The sequence below is a fragment of the Panonychus citri genome, unplaced genomic scaffold (genome assembly GCF_014898815.1).
Source record: "Panonychus citri isolate SS breed McGregor unplaced genomic scaffold, ASM1489881v1 Contig00011, whole genome shotgun sequence".
Lineage (NCBI taxonomy): Eukaryota > Metazoa > Arthropoda > Arachnida > Trombidiformes > Tetranychidae > Panonychus > Panonychus citri.
The window spans coordinates 483579-493155 of record NW_026515416.1 but is presented as its reverse complement, the minus strand read 5'-3'; the positions used below and the strand labels follow the sequence as shown (position 1 = coordinate 493155).

At 28.2% G+C, this 9577-nt stretch overlaps 1 long non-coding RNA gene across 3 annotated transcripts in view; it reads left to right on the top strand.

The window, feature by feature from the left end:
- Positions 1–6723: 6723 nt before the first annotated feature.
- The window catches only part of LOC128390288 (uncharacterized), a 31413-nt gene continuing 28559 nt past the window's right edge, over positions 6724–9577 (top strand). The window contains exon 1 of one of the 3 annotated variants that reach the window (XR_008325597.1): positions 6724–7308. This is a non-coding gene — a long non-coding RNA (uncharacterized LOC128390288). Of the gene's footprint in view, positions 7309–7610; positions 8613–9577 lie in introns of those variants that run through there. The other 2 variants (XR_008325598.1, XR_008325599.1) reach the window with 2 other exon arrangements.

Genomic DNA, 9577 nt, shown 5'->3' with positions numbered 1-9577 from the left:
TTGGATTTCCTTTTGTTTCCCAATCCATTGATGGATATACTTGATTACCAATTAAATTAATACATCGGTTCAACACTGATACAGTTAATTTGATATTAATCATTAGATATTAAAGAAGAGAGCGAGAGAGAGAGAGAGAGAGGATCATCTGATTATCATGACACTAGAGTTAATTATACTTAAAATATTAATACATCAAAGGAATCACCATGAGATTTGTGATGGAAAAAAATTGAATCATTTGCTAGACAGAAATCAAATGAATCTCTTTATCCTCATCATCTTCAAACTGAGTTTGACAATTTAGTAAATTAAGTTTTCAATTCATTTAAATTAGCACAATCAACATAGACAGAAGATGTTACAACAAACCACAGGGAGGATAAGAAAAAGATTGAGAAAAAGGGAAAGAAAAAGAGAGAAAAACAAAATTCTCAATTAAATTCATCATGAAAATCTCTTACACTGAGTTCACTTGAAATAATCAAATGATAACCTTATATATTCATGTATCATATTCGGAGAGCATGATGAAGATGAAGATGAAGATTGAAATGATGAACAAAAAGAATGTTAAAATTTTCTTTTTTTTCTCTCAATGAAAAAGAATGAAAAGAAAATGGAAAATAATAATGTAACCTAAAAAGTTCTGGTTCCTAAAAGAATCACAATAATACCCATAGAAAAGTAAAGAACTGACAAAAGCAGAAATCTTTTCCTTCAAACCTTTCACATTCAATTGCATATTATTATTTCCTAGTTCATTTCTCCCTCCCTCTCTCTCTCTCTCTATTTCACCCACCACCCACTCTCCACCCTTGAAACTTTCCAGTCTTTTCACCACAAAATGTTTTAACCATTTACCTTTATTTTTATCTTCATGTTTCTCATCCGCAGTCAACAAATTGATTTTTAAATCTTCCAATGAAACATTACATTTCTTTTGTTTTCTTTACATGAATTTCACTATTATTTCACCAGAAGAAGAGGAAAAAAAAGAGGAGGATGAGAAGGAGGAAGAGGAGAAGATGAAAGAAATCACCTTACCACACCCAACCCTCCTTTCATTCATCTTGTTTCCTCATTGGAAAAGTTTCTATCTTGTCTACTGAATTGATAAAATATAAAAGATGAGGATGAATTGATGACGAAGGGAAGATAAAGATTAATAAGATAAACATGGTTTGTTTTTCATTCTGTTACATTTTATTTCATCTTTCATGAAGATGGGAAGATGAGGATGGCTCTGGGGGTTTCCAAGATACAATTTACAGGTTGAACAAGGAGGTGGAGGAGGAGGAAAAGAAGAGGATCAAGATGATAAGGATGATAAAAAAAAGGTGATGATAAAATATTGAACTTTTTTCTTCTTCTTCCTCTTATGGTTCATCTTTTTTCATCATTATATTGAATTAGAGATGATGAGGATGATAAAAATATCTCTTATACAGGGCGATTACGTTAAATTAAGAGATTTGTTTTCGGAATAACTTGAGAACGGCGAATCGTTGACAAGATCAGATTGCAGATATGGACTTGGGAGACCATGGGAATTTGTTTGACATCAAGTTCGAAACTGACCTTTCGGTAGGCCAAAAGTCCATGAATCGCTAGGCCAAAATTATCTGGTAAAATTTTGCGAAATATTTTGCTCTTTTAAAAGCCAGAAAAAAATGATTTCTGTTCTCAAAGCGAAACTCGGACGGACTTTTGGCCTACCGAAAGGTCAGTTTCGAACTTGATGTCAAACAAATTCCCATGGTCTCCCAAGTCCATATCTGCAATCTGATCTTGTCAACGATTCGCCGTTCTCAAGTTATTCCGAAAACAAATCTCTTAATTTAGCGTAATCGCCCTGTATATATATATTGAAATCTAAATGTTGATGATGATGCGGGTTGAAGATGAAGATAAAGGATGAGGATGCTAAACAGATCTGATGAAATCTTTTGTTACTAGACTGTAACCAGGTAAATATGAAAAGCATTTACTGTTATCATATTATCGTGATTATGATTGTATTTATTTATTTCAATTCAATTTGATTGTGTGAGTGAAAAAGGAAAAAGTTTAATTTGATTTATTTTGCAAAGAGAAATTTTTTTTTCTTTTTGTCGAATTTTTCATCTTTTCTCTCTCTCTCTCTCATCTGATTTACCATGTAAATCATTATCAATGAAATGATTAAAACTCAGGTTCATGTACTCATATATATATATACACTAAATCAACATGATTAAGGAATTTAATTATACTAATCACTTGAAATTGTCAAGGAAAAAGTTTTTTTTTTCTAGTTACAGATTATTGATTTTTACCTTGATTAGTTTGATTACTTTTTCTGTTAACTGTTAATGGTTATGATGATTAGCATCATTGGTCAGTGATGATGACCATGATTCAATCATGATCATTATTATAACAATCATCATGGTAGATCGGTGATTATATCAAGTTAATTAGCTTGATTATATTAAGTAAATTGTTGGTCAATTGTTAGTCTTACTTATTTTTATGGGATTTGTTAAGAGTAACAATCAAGGTGATAATTAAATCAAGTATCAAGATTTAAATTGTATTAGCTTGTTGTTGGTTAATTGAATCTACTTGCTGGTTAAAAACAATTTTAATCAACTCACCTATTGATTAACTATTAATATATTTAAGTTAAAGTTGTTAAGATAATAAGATTAACTTTTTGATTTGAAATTAGGTTTAATATTATAATCAAGGTAATAATAATGAATATACAATTAACAAGATTAACTCAATGGTTATTCAAGTAAATTGAAATTAAATATTGGTCAATGATAAGCCAATATATTGATTGTTACCTTGAATTTGATTGAACAATCAGAGTTGATAGGCTTGTAATCATGAAGAGGATGCTGGTTGATTTGAATTGAATTAAATTTAAATATCAAATGATTAGACCACTAGAAGGTTATCAGAGATGAGAGAATGATGATAAGGATGAAGAGGAATGAGTATAATGGTAGAGATGAGAAAGGGAGAGAGAGGGAGAGGGAGAGAGTAAGTGAATGAGTGAGAAAGAAACTATGAATGGAGAGAGAAAGAAAAGAAGAAGAAAAAATCGGAAATTCTTAAATTCTGATGATAGATTGATGATGCGGGAAACTGAACATTCCTTCATGACCATACATGATTACACGGTGGGTGGAAAAAATATTTAACCACCACCACCACAAGATGATCATGTACACCCTGTAAATTTGCTTATTCTTTGGAATTGTTTTGCTTTTCTATCACAATTCCGATCTTTCAATATATTCAGAGAGAGAGAGAGATTGACATGAGAGATTTACCTGTAATTGGAATTAATGTTTTCACGGTTAATTTTTTTTCTTCTTCTTTTCTTTTTATCCACTCGATGGAATCAACAATTTCCACCTTAATCATTTGCTAATTCATCATTTTCCCCATGTAAATCTCATCAATCAGACTTTTTTAATTTTGTCATCATCCTTATCTTCATCTCTCTCTCTCTCTCTCTCTTTTCACCCAAATAACATGTAAATTGATTATCATTAGTTAATAGTTTCTGTAGGTAAATTAATCTCATTAGAAAGATGATAAATTATATTCAAATTATCATTATCTTTCAAGGAGTTGAAGATAAAGTATGAGGATGATAAAAGTTATTAAATTATCTTTTATCAAATGAATGACTATTAATTAAATATCATCATTATCCTCATCACCTTGACTACCATTGGAATACAATGTAGATCAAAAGTGAGGGGAAAAAATTTTCTCTCGAAAAAAAAGTTCTTTTTTTATCTTTTCTCCTCATCTTCCACTTGCATCAAGATGATGACGATCAAGATGATGGAGATAACTAATGTTGATGATGAGGAAGACAAAAAACTTCTTGACTTATGTGAATAAGCTATGGAAAGATAATAATGATTAGTTAACTAACTGACCATTAAAAAGATTACATGAGATTTGATTCCAGTGGGAGGGTTAAGAAGGGGGAGGATTGGAGGTTCCAAGTGATGAGGATGAAGATGAAGATGAAGATGAAGATGAAGATGAAGATGATAAGGATGAGAAATTAAATTGAATATAATCTTATCCTCTCAATGAAGTAAATCCTAAATTATGTTCAATTACCACAAACAGAGAGATGAACTTTAATTATATTAGACAATTTAAGTTAATCAGTTGAAAACCTGTAACTTGATTTACTGATTGTCATTGTTTACCAACAACAATTTACAAATCACTGTGATTCTGGATGCGGATGGTTAACAATTTTAATTGCTAATTCTGTAAATATATGTGTTGATTAACTTTCATTCAGTTACAATTTAATTCAATTTAAACTAATTATTAGATGATGTTGAGTTTTGTTTCCTACTTCCAACTAAATTAAATTAAATTACTTTCTCTTCACCTTTTTTGGCTTTAAATTAGTTGCATGTTTAATTTAATTACTTGATTAACTATTGGTTGAACAATTGAAATTTTCTTGAAAGTCACTTTGTCTTTGATTGTTAACTGATCATCTTCACAATCAAGGTTACAATTAGTTAATTATGTTTTATAAGTTTCTCTTGGTTTAATAAAAGTAAAACTGGTTAATCAACTTGGTAAACAATTTAAAATCATAAATTGTAATAATTAAAGGATTAAAACCATATTTTACAATTTACTTAATTCCTGGTTAATTTATTGTTACCAGTTGATTGTTCAATAATTTATGATTTTTTAATCATTTTAATCAAGATTTACGATAATTGTAGTTTCCTATGGTTCTGATCAACTCAATGGTAAAACTTTTTCCAACTAATCAACTAATCAACTAATCAAAATTTGATTTTTTCATTTCTCTCCCTTGTATATATTAGTTAATTGTCAAAGTTAATTGACAACCGTTGATGATTAGTAAATTATGACTTAAAGTGATCAATTTTTTAATCATAAAAAACAATAACAATGGGAAATAATTGTTAACTTGATTAGACGAAACAAAAATGATTAACTTGATTGTTGAAAGTGGCAAATAAATGAATTGGTTTCAGTTAAATTGTAAGATGCAATTGAAAGTTAATCAAGTTAAACAATTAAGTGAACAATTTAAATCTCTCTGGGTTGGTTTAAACACGGCTCCAGTTTTTGTTTAACAACAATCAAAGTTAATCATCACAAAAGTAATCATGTTAATTAGTATTAAAGTTAATGAGAAAAGTTTTCCATCTAATTTAATTTAATAATTGAAACAATTAATAAAAAATGAATTTACACAAATAATTTGATTAAATTGCTATAATTAACCAATGTTAAACTAGTACAATCAACATGACTTAATTGTAAATTAAATTATGAACCGAAAATCAAATGAAAATAAACAATGTCATCACAATTAAATCCATTAAATTTAAATTAATTGAGGTAACACAATTAAAATCACAATAATCAAATTTGATCATAACTTTTAATACTAAAAATTATCATGATTTGATCGTGATCTAAATTATTACAATCAAGAATCAAATTAGCAGCACAAACAAAAAATTAAATTAAAACTCAAAGTAAATTATAATTAAACCAAATCAACTCGGACAAAAACAACAACAACAACAACAACAATCAAGGTAATCAAAGTAAATTGCAAATTAAAACAATTAACTAAAAATCATGTTCACAACCCACCAAGTAACCCGATCAACTTGACAATATTTGATTATAAACAATTAGTTAATCACCCGAAAAAAAATTGGGTTACTAACATAAACAAACATCAACCAGATGAAAACAAATTGACCTGAAGCAAGATGATAAAGTCTAGATAATAAAAGGATAACTAGATCATCATCCTCATCCTCATCTCCATCTCCATCTCCATCTCCATCCTCATCTTCATCCTCATCTTCATCCTCATCTTCATCCTCATCTTCATCCTCATCTTCATCATCGCGAATAACTTTTGTGATAACTTTTTTTTTCTAGAAAGAAAAAAAATTGACAATAAAAAGTCATTAAGAATACCACTAATACCATTTACCTTTGCAAACTACAAATGCAAATGAATCATCATCATCATCATCATCCTCATCCTCATCTTCATCATTATCAACAAATTACAAGCCGCTGCAAATAACAACAACAATAATACATGATAATAAATGAAAAAAATACCTTTCATTTACCTTCGGGTAATAACATATCCCTTAAAGCGTTAATTGAAATGATCTGTTAAACAGGTTTAAACATATTAGTCTCTCTCTCTCACTTACCTTTGGTGTTTTTACCTGAGCATTTTGTTTACCTGGATAACTTTTTACTTTTAAAACTCAACTGACAATCAACTCTAATGAATTAACTGATTGTCTGTTGATGATGATTAACATTTATCACTTGTAATATAAACTTTGAATGTTATTATTATTTTCTTATCCATGTTGATTATTAGCTAAACTTAAGGTTAATTAGTTTTAATTGTGTGACCTTACGATGACACTTTCACAATTAAATTAGTTTGCACCTTCATCTCTTTAATTATCCGCAAGGGTTTAGTATTAGTTACGCATTCACATTTAAACTGTTACAAGTGATTTAAATTGTTTCTTACCAGTTAGTTGATTAACTCAAGCAAAATCAATTAGCTACACAATATATTTAATTAGTTATCATTATTATTTTTTATTACATACAATTTGTTTATTAATTGTTTTAAATTGTTGATACACTTTTTTTTAGTTGTTTCTTTTGGCAACAGCAGCCAAATTTCAAGAATCAAGGTTAATTAATCAAGTTTGATTATGTTTAACGCGATTCCTGTTGATTGTAACAGTTAAATGTGTAAAATTTATCAAGATTAATTGATTACGTTGTTGTATATTTAAACCAATTTACAATCATTATCAACAATCACAATCAACAATCATGATTTTAAATGTTAATCTTGCTGCTGAATTTGTTTATAAAACGTGCTCAAGGTAAGTTCAAGGTGAGACTAATACTAGATGATGATAAGAAATAACTTTCATCTTCATCATCATCATTATCATCATCAATGGATGCTAAAGATCCGGTTTAATTAACTATCATGATGATAATGTTATAAACATGAGGAAACAAATTAGTTTGTCGTGGTTAATATTATCACTATTGTTTTACTTGTGTTGGTGTTTTAATCATTGAGAATTAACTAAATTTACTAAAATTAGGACACACGAAGATAATCATCTTAATCATCATCATCATCATCATCAACTAATTACAATGATACAACAACAACAACAACAACAACAACAATTTAATAATGATCAACATGATCAGGTAACAACAACAAATTGTGATATTTTCGTGATGATATTAAATCAAATGCTAATTAACACCAATAACAAATTTCTCGCAATTTAATTTTCACAACCAGTTAATTTATTTTATTAGGTCAAATCAGAACTAGTTAATCAATTGTTTGTCTCTCAATTTATTTCGGATAAATTTAATCATCTCACTATCATAATCTAATATACAATTAAGCTTCTGATTGTTACTAATATTAATCAAGTAACAATTTTTTTTTTCTTAATCATCTTCATCTTAATCATCATATACATACATAAGAGATTAACGATTCATTACCATAAATAATGTTAATCAACTAATCGTGATGATATAAAATTTATATTTTATTTAGGAAAGGAAAAAATTTACAAATTAAAAATCTATTAGCACAATTTACAAATTGACCAACAATCAACGTCAATAATTATGACCTAAATCATTATGAATGAAGAAACATTTAAATCATCAAATTTAAATTGCTATCAATATGGACAATTAAAACTGAGAAAAAGTTAATTCCAAAAGTTAAATCACATTTGCTAATCCATTTTGATAACCATACGAAAAGCCCAATGGTAGCTCTTAATTGTGAACAATCAACTAATCACTTTAATACAAATATCACGAGATTGGAGTTTATTGTTTACTAAATCATCTTGAATACTAATAAATGTTAATCTCTTTGTCTTCCTTGTCTCTCTCTCTCTCTCTCTCTCTCTCTCTCTCTCTCTCTCTAATCCAAAGGAGTTTTTTTCTTCTTACCTTTTATCATCCTTTTTATCATCTCTATGGTGTGTTAATCCACCATCAATATTGAAAAGCATTAAAAGTTTATCCTTTAATCCGGTTTAATGTATAAGCGCAACAACAGAAAAAAAATCATAAGAAATAATTTAAATCCTTTGTAAATTAGTTCCAGATTGTTTCTCATTTTCTTGATTATCTATCAAGATTAAAGTTGATTATGATTTGGATTGATGATTAACTATCAATTGTTATATACAAGATGATAATCAAATGTAAATTGTTGTAAAACAATCAACTTCATGAATGGATTTAAATTGTTGTTCAACTATTTTATTGGCCAAAACTTGTCAAGGATTTTATTACAATTTGTTAATTTAAATTGTTCTTATCCTCTCTAATCATTGTTTAAATTGTATAATCAGTATGGTGATTAAAATTGTTTCAATTGCGTGTCACCAATTTAAATCCTTAATCAATAAACTGGCCTGATTGTTAAAACCATAATCCAAGACAATCAATTGATTGGTAATCTATTGAAATAGTTGGTATGTAATTTAGTTTAATTATGTTAACGTATTTCGGTGATCAGTTAATTGTTTGTCTATGTTGATGAGATATTGTTATTGTTAATGGTTATGTAACCAGGAAAATAAAAACCAGGAAATCAAATTAATCTGGTTAAATTGTTCACAATTTAGCTAAATTATCATATGGTAACAAGAATCTTGAATCGAGAGAGTATAAAGTTGATCATCAATGATAAATGGATGAGGATGAGGATGAAGATGATGAGGATGATGATGATCTTGTTGTATTTTTCATCTTCTTATGTCATTTAAAAACAAGGAAGATAAAGTTTCATCTTGAATTAGGATTGTTGTTGTTGTGTGTCATCATTATCATCATTGTTATCTTAAGCTTATCATCCAAATGATGATATAAGATGATGAAATTTGCTGGAGAAAATAAAAATAAGGCTTGAAGAATAATCTGAATTTTCAGAATCACAATCTAATTGAGTCATAAGGGGATGAATGAAGATAAGATGAAGATAAACAAAGAATCAGAAAGTAAGACTTTCTCATCATCATCTTATTCTTTCTCATTATCATCCTATCATCTTCATGATAAATCTATTAGGAATCAACTAATTCCTTCTTAGAACAAAAAAGAGAAAAATCTTTCAACAAAATAAGATTTTCATCGAGTTGGAACAAAGAAAAAAGTTCTAATATTCGAAACTTTTTCTTTTTACCTTCCAAAGTTTTCTCTCTCTCTCTCTCATCATCATTATCATCATCATCATCATTATTATTTTCATATAGAAAGCATTCAATTTTGAGAGAGAATCGAGAAAAAAAGTTATGATCGAGCTTTTTTCCTTTTCGAATTGAAACTTTTCCATTAATCAAAACAAAAGAAAAACCTGAAAAAGACCAGAACTTTTTTCCTTTCTTTCATCATGATATCATGAAATATCAAATTATTAATAATATCACTGAGATAATGA